Source organism: Telmatherina bonti, assembly GCF_933228915.1.
Source record: "Telmatherina bonti genome assembly, chromosome: 15".
NCBI lineage: Eukaryota > Metazoa > Chordata > Actinopteri > Atheriniformes > Telmatherinidae > Telmatherina > Telmatherina bonti.
The window spans coordinates 9,414,154-9,428,771 of NC_136613.1; the positions used below are offsets into that span (position 1 = coordinate 9,414,154).

Here is a 14,618-nt window from a genome sequence, read left to right on the forward strand (position 1 = left end):
AGATACCATTTGTATTTATAAATGTACAAACACATGTCAACAAAACAACAAAATGAATAAATTTATGACAATCAGAGGAAAAACAAAACAAAACAAAAAAAGATGGACTAAAAACCCCCAGAAAAAACAAAACATAAACCCAGTGATTCTCTGTCCTCCGTCCCCTGTTTACGGTCTGATGGTACCATTTCTTGAACTGGTTCAGCTTTCAGGACTAAATCTGCAACTCTTCATGTTCTTTCTGCGGAATAAAATATTCTCTCTTGGATTCTGATTAAACTGGTGTAAACATGGGCTGGTTCAAGGTTCTGAGACTCTGGAATGGACCTGAAACCAGAGAGCATTGAGGGACGAAGTGAGCCGTTGTAGCTACCAGATGTGCTCCGGTTGTCTGATCTGCATCTGCCGGTGACATCACACTACACGATTGGCTGGGTGTTGGCAATGACGCCGTAGACAGTCGCGGTTGGTCCAGACCAATTATGGATCTAGCTTTTAGTGAAGCAGGCTTGGAAACATGAGATGTGTTTCCATCACATCTAGAATCGCACAAAACTAAATGTTGCAATTAAAAAAAAAAAAAAAAAAGCTAATGGAAACACCTACATTTCAAAAAAAGTTTGAAATGTGGCTAAAAAGTTTTTCAGATGTTTTGATATAGAAACATATCGCAAAAGTGTAATGGAAACACTTTTTTTGCATTTACGTGCCCCAAGTCGTGATGTTGGGGGTCATGACCAGTTCATTTTCAGTAAAGATGGCACGGTGTGGAAGAAACAGCAGCAAATTTCAGAGTTTTACAAAATGAAAATGAGGGAAAAAAGCTTCAAAAACCCGTCGTAACTTCTCCGCAGCAAGTAGAAAACCCCAAAATAACCCAACATGGCTACCTTACATATCCGCAATTTTTGTAAAATCTCGCAAGAGCAATGAGATTTTGTGAGACTTGAGGATAATGGGCTAAATACTGTTCAATGGACACACCCACAAATCGCAGTTGTTGTTTGTCAAAACTTACAAATATAACTTTTATTTAGCAAAAAATCTAACGGAAACGCAGCTATGGAGAACTGTTCAGAAATCCATCGTTACCTATGGAGCAGACTTACAGCAGCCCGACTATCACCTCGAAAAGTGCGGAAAGCTACCACTTGGAAGGCATCCTTTTCAATTCATATTTGCAACATTTATTCACATTTTAACCCGTTACTAAACAGACACTCTACAATAATCTTGTTTTCTACCGCTGCTTTACATGAGCAGGTGTTACCATCAGAGCAAGCACCGCTTGGTGAGTTTTTAAGCACGAGCTAACAATATATTGAGGATTTGACGTGACAGTAAAATGGATACATTTTCAAATTCTTCAGGGCTTTATTGGTATGTGGAAAAAAAGTTCCGATTACATAAGGAAATGTGAAATGAAAGCAAAAATATGTAGTGATAAATAGAGACGCTGAGCAGATCTGATTCCTGAGTTGTAGTGCAATGTACTGTGACACATTTAAATGGGGAAAACGTAGTAACAAAGTTTAATGATGTTTTTAATAAATTTAATATGTTTTAAGAAAGAAAAGCAAACCGGATTATAATTAGAAATTAGATTTAATGTGGAAATAACAGAAGATTTATTTTATAGGCATGTCGCCCAGCACCAGGAGGAAGTTGGCAAGAACACAACAGATCGCTGCACATAAAGTATCAACCTTCCCATTTTACCCAGTCAGACGTCCACTCAGCACTCACATTTAACCCTGTCAAGACTATCTTGCAGTAGACCAGGGTGAAGGGGTGTGACTTCATTTCATTTGCACAGAGTGAGGATTGCACTGTATGTTTGTATACTTCTCTGCTGGTTTATTTCAGCTGGTATTGAAGGCAACGTCGAGCCAGAGGAACAGTGCATGAGCAGAATGCAGATGCTTCTATCCGGTTCTGCTTGTTGCAGACACCAGACCAGCCTCAGCGTCTCTCCCTCTTTATGCTGCTCTTCTTCCTTTCTCCCCTCTGCGAGTCCTCTTGCATAATTACCTCATATCGTCTCTCGTGAAGCAGCACTTGGAGTCAGAACACTCGTTGTGCATCGGAGCAGCCCCATTCACTCCAAACCCACCTTTTGTTTCTAAATGCCCCTTTTGTTCCCCTTCATAATTGCCATTCATAGTGAATGCCATACAATCCCAAATGAGCAAGAAAGTAGCAGCTGTATGGGCAACAGCACAGCGCAACCCCCCCCTTTCCTGACTACCTTGTGAATCCAAGGAGAAAGCATAATGATACACAGCAAAACAGTAACTGCTAGACCACAGTTTTCTTTTCTCCCTTTTTCTGTTCTGTAGATGCAGGAAGCCATTTGGTTTGCATTTTGATGTTGTAAAACAAGTTCAGGGAGGTATTTATGCATCCATTTTCTTGTCATTATGTTAGTTTCATATAGACAGGAAGCAGTAATTCAAGCAGAGTAGTCATTGTCAGTCCTATATCATCTGTCAGTCTCGAGGTCTGACGCCGTCTGACAGCATCTTTCATGTGTTCCTTTTGAAGTTATTTTGGATTTGTCTGATTGCAGTGGTGATTTTTGGGTTGTTTTTGATGCTTTTGCAACTGTCTGGTGACTGCAAAACTGCTAGCAAATGGTTTTTAACTAAACCTTAAACCCAAATTTTGTTTTAATATATGTTCATGCAACTTAACCGGTTCAGTTTCAGCATGTACATAAACTAAACTGGTTTGAGGGAAAGCGTTTCTAGTAAACTCCACTAATCTGGGATTGATTTACTATGCAAATTCCATGTATATTAAAGCTTGTGCTTGTAAAAGTATGAAATGTGCACAGTTGCACATGTCAGCTGGGAAATAGATGAGATAATAGAAGCAATATCCTAAATTAGATCTTTGATTTCAATTAATAATATTACTTTTAATAATATTTAATATTTAACTGTGGAGGAGCTCATTTCCAGCTTCATTTAAAGCTGTGGTGCAGTTAGAGGAGATTAGTGAAATCCAGCTGGGCACTTTTGCTGCTCTTATCACCTGCCACACTTTTCATACTGCTTTCTGCTCCAGAAATAGAAATGAACTTACTTTTTATGCCTTGCAAAATTCATATTTTATTGAATGTACAGGAGACAAAACTCTTTTTTTTTTTTAAAAAAAAAAAAAAAAAAAAAGATTTTACTGCTTCTAATTGCTCCGAGCGCTGTAGTTCTGCTACTCATGTGATCCAGACATTTCTTTCAGGGGACTGGAGGAGCATTTAGGTGATTTATTGATTGCCTCAGTACTTTTTACCTGTCACATTTTGAGATATTGTTTGCCCAAAGCAGCTGAAATAAGCTGGGTGTTGCAGTTAATGGGCTGTTAAATTTGTTCATTAATGTTTGGAGGGAAAAAAAAGGTGATTGTCTCCCATAAATGACTTGAATCTATAATATTGGACTTCATTTGTAGTAATTGGACTTGTATTAAATATGTTTGATTTCCTCTGATAATTAACCTAAGATGACCTTTATCAGAAATGAGCTACACATAAACAAACAAACAAATCTGAATTTAAAAGAGGATATAGGTAACACATAAATAGGTGAATGAAAATGCTTCCCCCTCTTATCTCACATTGCTTACATGGCCCATTTTCAACGCTGCAGGGTTGTTTTTGTGATCTCTAATCTCAAGCTTCCCTCAACTGGCAGGTAATTAGTGGTAATTGCAGCACATAATGACTGTAGAAGAATAAAAAACTGGGATTTCAGCTGGTTCATCACTAGATGGTTCAGAGTTTGTGCTTTGTGGAGGTGTCTGCAGAAATGGCTCACCGGTTTCTCACCTCTAACTGAAGAGTAAAGAGCAAATGATTGCAGATCTTTGGCTGGAAAAAGAGCACATGTATGTATGTATGTATGTATCCCTCCAGAGCTAGGGACTGCGGCTGTGAACTCCAGATAAGTCAGTGGCCAAACCAGCACTGTTTAGGTGCAATCTAAAAGGTGCAGAAAACCAGATGTACTGGGTAGACGGGAATCGTTTCTGATAGAGAACGCAACAGGCTTTTTTGCCTTCAATTCTTATACTAAACTCTCTAATCTCTTCTCAAACATCCTCCCCCATGTCAGCAGAGCTTTACAGTGTTTGTCAGAAAGCTCTTTATGTTGACTGCACAGCTAGATTATACTGTAAGCATGAGCCCATGTGCATGTGGCAAAATGGCCTCCAGCGTTGGGCACATGACCATTTCTCTCCCGCTCGCCAGTTTCTATCTCGTGTTCTTACCTCAGTGTTACCTTACAGCCTCACTTAAACTCGGCTCATCCATCATTCATTATCATTCCGAGCAATCTTCAATAGATTTTCCCTCATCCAGCCGCTACAAGGCTCATAAAATCATCTGTTTTCATAATGCACATCTACAGATGGTACAGTGCATTGTTTCAGTCTAACAGAGCGGGAGGAAGGGGGGAAAAATGAAAGCAAAAGGCTTTTTCAGGCTGAAATAGCCAGAAAAAAAATGGATAAATAATTTCTGAACCTGAATTTAACTTTTGTTAATATAAATTTACTTCAAAACGACATTCAGCATGATGATGTCAGTACTACAGAAAGGACATCAGTTCCCTTTTCCATCAGGAGTTTGCAGCTCTTTTCACAGAGCGGCTACTTTTAGAGTTTAAAATGCATCTCCTGTTTCTGTCTTCATGAGGTTGGTAGTATTTACTTGTGCTTATTATTGCTGAACGAGACAACACGCGATAATTAGCCTGAAAGTTAACAGAATCGCATTGTGGTGCTTTGTGTTTTTATCTGACTGGTCCAGCTAAACGGTCCAACAACACATTGAATAATTAGGTTGATGTGAATTAAACGATTTGGTTATTACATTAATAGATTATTTATTAAAGTTTAACATGTAAACATTTTTCACTAAATAATTATTTCATTGTGAGTTAAGTCAACACGAGAAGCATGTCCCAAAACCCCCCCCCCCCAAAAAACTTGCTAATGAATTTAAAAGATAATTAAAGCCCATCAGTTGAAGAATCTGTTTCAAGAATCACAACTTCTGTAACAGTACACCAGTAGTCAGAAGAATTATTATTATTGTTTGCTTCTTAAATTTTAAATATTAGCATATTATGGATATTTTTCCCCTCTGGAGAGCAAGTCAGGATGTTGTACTCATACTAACGTATTTATGCTTCTCATCCTTGAAGTAAAGTAGCCTTTGGTGCCATTTCTCAAGGGTCTGTGCTCTTATTTTTTTCAAAGAAATCACTGAGTCATAATTTGTTTGGCTTACCCGATCAAATCCTCTTTCCTTCCGCTGCATCGTTCTCCAGTGCATGCTTATGATTTAGCCTTGGGAAAAGGGAAAAAAACCTAAAACACTTCATCGTTTCACAGCCTTTATAGTAAGTATTTTTCGTCTATTATTATTTCTTTCTTGTATAAACTGTAATTTCTGGCACAGTGATGTTGCTGCGTACACCTCCTGTGTCCCTGATATGTTAAAATCTGAAAGTACGAACCTCATTTTGCCCATTAAAAATCATACAATATGAACATCACAGTAAAAAAATACAAAGATGCACAGTATTGTGACATGCTAGTTTAGCAAACAAGTAGCCAGTTACTGCGGATTTAATTTCAGCCATACAAACGTCATAGTAAGTAAACTCCCATTTCTACTCCTCCACCTCACACGTTTCAACATCCAGGGTAGGGCTGAGCGGTATGGCAAAGTTTTCATATCACGGTTTTATTAAAAGTCATATCCCTTTTACGGTATTTGACAGTTTGAGTGTTCTTACCGTCATTATTTTCTATTATGAAAAGAATTACTGCACTTGATTACCATCAGGGATGCTTGCCAGCTTAGTCTGTAATTTTCCCGTGTTCCGGGTACATGGTGGGTATGGCGGTGTTGCAGAATTATCTGCGGTCTGGCAGGACATAACTGGGATCCAGTTTTCACCATAGTCTTAAACACGTCTTTCTCTACGGTATTTATATGAACCATATGCTTCACGAGGTGGAATGTTACTGCGTTAGTTGTCTCGACCCACCGCTTGCTTTTTTACCCCCATATGCTGTCGCTTCAGCACATGTGTCTTGAATGAATGTCAATGGGCCAAACAAATTCTTATTTGGACAAAAGAAGCGGACCCGGTCCGCCTACAAATGCAGGTCTTGGCACTTTTCAACCTGACCAAATACAGGAAGTGGACTACAAAAAAAAAGTCCCTTCCTGCATTTGCCATAGTCCTCTGCCTCATCTGTTGTTTATACTGCGTCCATTGTTGCAGTGTATTTCTGCCGTATACTTGCATAAGACACAATAAAAACCCAAAACAACAATAGTTTCGTCTTCATGTTTAGCTCGTAATGGAGTCTTTTGTTTTTCTTCACGTTGGTCTTGTCCTCTCTTTTGCTAAATACTAGTGCAGCGCCACCTTTGTAGAGAATGGGGTATATTATTGTAAAGCTTTGGCGCGTTTGACCAAAGTGCAGCGTGAAGGCAATCTCGGTCTGAATGAATACAACCCCCTACAACTGAGCTGAGTCCCCAATCAGACCAAGTCTAGCGGACTATTCTGATGTGAATGCACCCTAAAACATGATGGGTCGGGGGTCCTGAGGGCTGGAACTGAGAAATACTGGAAGAAGGAAAGATGGGAGTTCACATTTGTGCAGAATGAAATGGGGAAAGGGGTTGAGGGGAGTGTACTTGTGCTTAGTTCGTGTGAGTGTGTGATTGTATATAAAAGAGACAAGAATGAGGTGTGTGTGGCTACAGAGTTTAAACCGGACTGAAACCCAGTTTTGGAGTCTTAAAACCGTTTAATCTCTGAAAAGCAGGTACAGTGATTTCTGAATTGACCCTGCTGTTGATGAATCTGTGTGTGGGTGCATGTTTTGGGAGCAGAGTGTTGAAAAGAGTAGCAAACAGATTTATTAACGTTTTCCATACATAATTAACTGCTGATTGCTCCATAATTTACCAGAAAAAAATGAGCAGCAGCACGTCTTAAAGTATGTGTTTGACTGTAACAGTTGTTCAGAAAGGGAAGTCTTACTGGGAGGAGAAGCTTTCTCCACTCTTGGTGATTTATTTAGATTACCACAAGACCACATTATTTTTAATGTGTGGGAGGGAATCTGCGACAATGTGGGACATTTCAACAATAACACAGTGAATTCACTGAGAAGTAGAAATAAAATCAGGCAAGAAAACGACAGCCTTCCCTCTCCACCAAATTGTGGCAGCCTTTATTATTCATTCTGTTCTTTTTTTTTCTTTATTTTGTAAAAATATGTCAATGTTCCTGAACTGGGCTCTTCTTTCACCTGCATTACCGTTGCCGACCTGGTCTGAGGTGTGAGTTCCTCCACGGCCGATCAGTTTAAAAAACTATAAGTCCTCCAAAGCTCATATCTAATTCTGAAGGGATGGTGTAAAACCTGAGTAGCTTTAAACTGGAAAAAACAATAGTGTGATTGGCTCACAGATACATGAAGCTGAACTTGAGAGGAGCTAGCTGTAGCTAGCTTACATTGGACATAGCTGACGATCTTTCTAATGTTGATGTTTTCCTCCTAACCACTAAAAGAGTGAAAACTTTTACCACCACCACCACCACCACCTGCAGCAACAGCATCAGCTATGCAAAGATGCAGCCTGGTGGATCGTTTTCATTTGTTTTTTAACAGTAAGAAATACAACGTGAGGGATGTAAACAACACAGTTTAAATCAAAACATGTAAAGTGTCCTATTCATAAAAATGACTCTCTTGTTGGTTCCGGTCTTAAACTTTAGATGAGTTACATGAAGTATAATTCAGACTGGTCTAGACATTTTGCCCACAGGTATATATTATAATTAGGCTATTAATGTTACGTCTGATATTTGGTGACCTTCTCTTTTCCTCCAAGCAGGAAACTGGTGAACTTACTCCAGGTCTCTTTTCCCCTTTTCTTTTATGCGAGGCGCTGGAGCACCCAATATTACAGCAATAAAAAAAACATTTTTTGGTTCAAACAAAATAAACAAGGATCACAGTAAGATCACAGATGGGCTAAATGCTAATGGAGGTTGCTATAGATGTGTGAGATAACCCAAGATGCATATCTTACGACACGAAACTCCCAATATAAAAGAAGGTCAGGTGTTTTTTAATCTTTTATGGTTGGAAAAGGTTTTGCTGCAAGTATTCCAGGAAAATTTTAATCGAATACAGACAATGTTGTCAAGGTTAACATTTGCTTAAGGACAAAGTTATTTTAAAGCCTTTAGTTTGTGCTTATGCTAACTGTTAGCTACCAGTGGTAATTTCCTTTGACATTAGCTTTGAGCTAACATATTACTTTTTACACTATTCGATATGCAGTGCAAATAATTTCACTGAATGAAATTATTTCCAGTGCAATGCATTTTATGTACATCTGCTTAGTTTTACAGTTTTATTAATTAAAGGTTTCAAAATGCATTCAGCCTTTCAGATCTTTCTTAGGAAACTTTTTATCTTGCAAGCTGTTGAAGCAAGCTGGATCACGCCACAAATGCAAGCTGCGACAGAAAACTTTGCAACATTATAATTGATTGTCTTTTGTTGCTGCATCAATGAACAACCTTCCATGCATCCATCTTGATGCATTGTAAGATTAATTAAATTCAACACCCCTACTCCTCTTGCTGGGGCATCTTTTGTGGTTGTAATTTGAGATGTGTGTGGGGTCTTGGACAGCATACCTCGGCCTGTAATTGTGGTTGCTTGGGAGGAAGTAATGAATGTAGTATCAGGCTACATAAAAGGTTATAATAAAATAAAAAATAAAATAAAAAATCTGAAACTGTTTTTCTTTTGAACTTTTCATTAAAACTTTTTTTTTTAATATATCACCACACATCTATCAATCAATATATATTATCGAATTATTGTCCAGCCCTAGTTTTAAGCTAGATAAGTTACGTAATGCATCTTTAGAATTTTATTATTATTATTATTATTTAATTTCCTTTGATAAAGTATTTTTCATTTAATTTAATTTTAATTTAATTTTATTTAATTCAGGAGCTTGACACTGCCCAGCGCTGTTTGTTGATTGCAGTCACGTGCTAATTCGCTTGGTTTAGTAGACTTGCCTTTTTTTGTTGCTCAGGCGAGCAAGTGTAGATTTAATTAAAAAATCTACACTTTTTCCAGCTGAATGTGTCTTTGAATGTAAAAGATACTATAAATCAGTTATCCTTGAGAGAGGCAGTTCACATTAATCAGCATTTTGTCATGTTGCCAGCAGGGCTCATCAGGCCAATTTTACATCAATGAGCAGATAAAAAAATAAAGCTATCAGTTAAGTGGCTGCTGCAATGATTATGAATATTTAAATATTCCTCCTTAAACTCAAGACGCCAGCCTACATCACCACAACGTCTGATTTTAAACTTTGCTCCCAGTATTGAGATAAGCTTGTATATTTATTCAACAACTTCAACAATAGTTGCAATGTAAAGTGGTCTCCTGCTCTAAAAAGAGACTAAAATAAAACCTTTAAAAGACTTTAATCTTGCAGCACTGCTAGGTACTTCTATCAGGCAGAAAAGAAGAATGAATGGTCTGTAAATGATGGAGTGAAAGGATCTCAAAAAGAGTGCTCAATCTCAAGCGAAGCTGTTGAAGTGAATGTAGTCATAAAATGTTCTGTCTTTCTGATTGGCACATTAATCACTTCAACGGCGATGCTGTATAAACTGGGAGGTGACCCACAAATGACTCAGTAAAATCTACACGAATGACAAATGAGCATCTCTCTGATAAAGATGTGGCTCTTTCAAAATGCTAAGCTCCTCAATTTAAGCTGAAATTCAGAAACTAATAGAATTGACACAACAGGAGCAAGCGGTTGATTTCTGTCTGGGTTCGATATGTGACCTTGGGGGAAATTGCTAGTCGCCGTTGTTTGAACTCCTTGCCAATGTGGAGTCCTTGACTTCTTCAATTTCATGGGGAATTTATTGCCAACCGCTGCTTAAGTGCCGTGAATGTATTTACTGCAAGAAGCAATTCCGATGTCACACTTTCTCCACTCTCATGCATCTTCTGAAAGACCTTCCGTTAAGCCAGATAGGACAGCTCCCCGTGCGAGTTGGAGGGAGATGAGAAAGATGAGGCAGGTGGTTGAGCACTTTAAATCAGTCATACTTTCCTCAGAGGTCACAGAGAGCAGTGCATAACTCCAGCTCAGCTCTCCAGACTTCAAACCTCCAAAAGCTTGTCAAATCCTTTTTCCCCCCCCCTCTAAATTATTGCAAAGGTAACAGCCTTGGTTGCAACTGGCTTGATTTATGAATATTTTTACTGCACTGTGGTTATCTGGGACTGTACTTTCTAACTGTGTGTGTGTGTGTGTGTGTGTGTGTGTGTGTGTGTGTGTGTGTGTGTGTGTGTGTGATTGTGGCATATGAGGGATAAGGGTGTCTGAATCATGGCTGTTGTTCCTGTGGGAGAGGAAATGGAAAGGACCAAGCCACGCTTCTTTTCTGGCCTCTCAGGCTGCTAGAGTGAAGGTCGCAGCTTCTATTAAAGTGGCCTGCCTGGAAGGACATGAAGGCAGAGGCCAGCCTGCCGCCTCAGAAAAGCTCACCTGATATTTCCTTTTCCGTTTGAGTTATATGTCACGTTCTGATCTGAGAGGACAGATCAGAATCCTGATCAAAGGTTCCTTCTCATACAGAGGTGTGTTTCGCATCATATGGAAATGAATTATCAGATGTTTAACCCTTTGTGTTTCATCGGCTGTCTTCTACCGGTGTATATTTGCATCAGCGCTGTATGACCAGAATTGTCCATCAAAACAGTTTTGAAAATTATATTCGTGGTTTCAAGGTATTTAATTGTAATGTTTTTTTTCCTCATGCCAGCATGTCTGAGATACATTTGCTGCTGTTTGATGGAAGAATTACTGCAGTCAACTGGCTAAGATTAATCTAGTCTGTCTGTCTTATACGTCACACAAAAAACACCCTAAAAGCCTTTTAATGTTCTCAGTGTGGATCAAACTCTGAATCTGTTTTCCTCCACAGTAATTAGTGGAACTATGTCACTGTGATGTTCATCTTTCACCTTGATTCTTTTTTTGTGTTGTTGTTGTACATGATACCTGTAGCAAACATATCTGCAATTAACGTCTGACTTTTACCTGAGCTTATCTTAGTTTTATCGATCCTTGGTACTCCAATGATGTTTGTGGCTGTAGGTGTGCAGCAAATCGCTCAACTGTTTAGTAAATAATTGTTTAGTTGATAAAACCAAAGCATCTCCAGATACAGATAAGTTTTCTTTTTTTCAATGTCTTCTAAAGCTTCAATTTCTAAACTTGTTCATAAATCCATTTTCACAGCTCAGCGTGTCCAATAGGGGATGGGAAATAAAATAAATAAATAAATTAAAAAAAATCAAATATCTGGATTTTTTTGCTTTACAATTTTTAAAATATTTTTTTTAGTTGAATCGATTTCTTTTTTCAAATAAATAAAAATAATTCATGATGAAATTTTTGTCTCTTTATTATCTTCTTGGACATTATAGCAGCAGAATGAGGGTCTGACTACTGTGTTGTTTTTTCCTAATTGAAATGAAGAAAAATTAAAAGCAAAAAATGTTTGCTACATTTAATTTTTTTGTTTTTAGTCTACAAAAATCAGCAATTAAAGAACTGTGAGAAATGCCATTTAAATCAAATTGGAACCCCCCCCCCCCCCAAAAAAAAAGAAAAAGCAGAATCAAATCAGGACAAAAGCTTATTGTCACATATTAACATTTCCAATAACACAGTAACCCAGCTTTGTGAACATAAAATGGTGAAGCCATGAAAAAGGGCCCTCCTCAACATGTTTTAAATGTTGTTAGACTATTTAATAGGCGTGGGAAAATCGAATAAAAAAAATCGAATATTGGGATTTTTTGCTTGACAATTTAAAATAGTGTTTGCCATGCCAGACCTCACAGCACTAATTTGTTTAATTCACTTTGACCTTAAACATGTGGTCCCCAAACATGTTGATGATGAGAACAGGAGGTCTAACTCTGCCATAATGGCCATTTTGACAACCACACCTGAACTGTACTAAAACACTACTTTTTCTTTTTCCTTTATTATAGTTGGCAATTGCAAAGATAATGTTAACATCCTGTGATTTAGTCTTCTTTTAGGCAAGCCTGCAACCTTTTTCATTTTTTCGTCTTTCCCTGTAACACATGATAATTACACGTTAGTACAACTCTCTTTACTACAACTCCAGAAGTATTGAAAAAAACCTTGTGATTGCAGAGACATATTCCTTTCATTATAAGGTATGCAGTTTTCAATCTGCCGCATGAAAATAGGAACATGGCTCAAAATGTTTGCGCCTTGGTCTCTGAATCTGTAAAATGCAAACACATCTTTTCAAAGTCTAAACACCTAAGTTTCCATGAAACTCTGCACCATATTTCAAACTTTTCTCCAATCCTCATCGGCTTAGCGGGCAAAGGAGGGAGGAGAGGGGTTTTTAATCTCCTTCAGACTCTCACCTTAATAACACTGGGCCACTTCTGGGCTGCCACTCTCTTCTGAACTGAGCTGGAGTGTATAATGTTGCATGGTTAATGAACACACTGCGGCAACACAGAGATGTGGCCTTACTCTTTAACAGCCTCACTCTCAGTCCTCTGAGGCAAGTCATGATTTATTATGTTGTCCTCTGAAATAGATGCCACATGTGACTGTCAGTGTGTTTGAAAGTCAGTGTTTAAACAGGGGGCAGGTTCATCCATTAAAATGTGGTGAAAGATGAAGATGCATGAGCTGACGGTGGAATCACTGCTGTGCTTCCTGCAGTCTGTGATGTGACCTGAAAACAAAAGATGTCTATGAATGTAAGGATTTCTCTTTTATCTGATGTCAGATGGCTTCTGCGCTGAGACCGCTGCAGTTACAGTCTTCAGTGACATCGGTTTCACCACAGACAGCGGAAACATTTCACTCCTGGCCTACTGAACCCAAGTGTTACATTAGACCGGAACGTCTTAGTAGATGGGCTGAAAAACTGGGCAGAATTTTTTTTCTTTTGTTATTTATTTGAATCTATTTTAAAGATGCAGTACGTAACTTTCTAACCAACTCCACGTTCTGGACTTGTTCAATACAATGACATCTATCGTGTATTTCTGGAGCTGCTGCTGCCCAGCAGCGTCCCAAACCTCAGAAACCACACGATACAATTTTTCCATCCACTACGCGATGTCGTAGCAGAGTTTCACTTTACACCAGATAGCATATTTGCTGTTTTGAACATGCAAGGTCGTTGATTGAGCAAAGAAATGCATGAAGATTCAAAGAGAGAAAGAGACAAAACAAGAATCATCGTAAGATTGTCTTTTGCTGGCTGGAAGAGTGCTAACAGGTCAGGTAGGATGCAAGATGGATGCTGAATTAGCTGTTGATTGGGGGCATGTGGTGGGTAAAATCCTAAAGGTTCTGTGGTGTGTCTAAAAAGATAAGGACTACTTTGTGTCTATATGTAACAAAAATAACCTGCGGACTTCCCCAAAGCTCCATCTTGGGCCCACTGTTGTTCAGTCCGATCCAACTACCAAGCCAGAAATCTTGAAGTATTCATGTAAACAGACCTGAATTTTAGGTGTCACATTAAGTTATCTAGTTTCTATTTAAAGAATGCATCAAGGATTATTTAATCTTTAATCTTACATTCTTTTATTCAATGATGTCTCGGCAGGATTTATGCATTTATTCCATGGTAGGCTAGACTACTGTAACGCTGTCCTTACTGGTGCTGCTCCAGTCCTCACTAAGACCAAGAAAGTTGATTTTTTTTTTTTTTAAACTCCTCCGGTCTTTTCACTTACTTTGTGTTTGTTGAAGAATCAATTTCAAATATGGCTCTTAGTTGATAAAGCACTGAATGATTGAAGACCAAAATACATTCAGGATCTTCAAGATCATTATGATCAAACCAGATCCCTCAGGCCATCTGTGTCAAATCTATTGTTTGTTCTCAGAGTAAGAACTGAACATGGAGGGGCAGCGTTCAGTTTTTATGTTCCTCACATGTGGAACAAACTCCCAGAAAACTGCATGTCTGCTGAAACTTAGAGCCAGGTTTAAGCAAGCGTAAAAACTTTTCCATTTGCTGCTACTTTTAATGAAAACAACTGTTAATTCCTCACATAGTAACGTTATTTCTTGCATTTTATTCTTGTAGATGAAACACAATTAAACCTGCCAAAAAGAGGAGTTTAGAAGAATAACAATATAATACAGTAGTAATACAAGTACGTAAATAGCCGTTTTAAAGGCATTAATATTAAATATTAGAGATTCCAATGTTACCAAATATATTGGGCTAATATAATGGCTAAGTCTGCTAAAAGCTAGTCTGTGTTCGACTGTGTTACTTTGGGAAGTTGTCATGGCTCCAACACAACAAACCGGGGGAAGTCTTCCTGCCCTGCATCTGCAGCCAGCTGCTGATGAGGTTTAGGTATTATTGTGGAAACAGCCTGCCACTCTGGCCAACTCAAACCAATTTTTTTCTGTCCATTCTTTCCGTGCATTTCCCAAG

The 14,618-nt window shown here is 38.4% G+C and overlaps 1 protein-coding gene across 2 annotated transcripts in view; it reads left to right on the forward strand.

The window, feature by feature from the left end:
* man1a2 (mannosidase, alpha, class 1A, member 2) overlaps nucleotides 1-14,618 on the forward strand; it is a 155,418-nt gene that overhangs the window by 32,710 nt on the left and 108,090 nt on the right. The gene's annotated exons all lie outside the window — the stretch shown is intronic.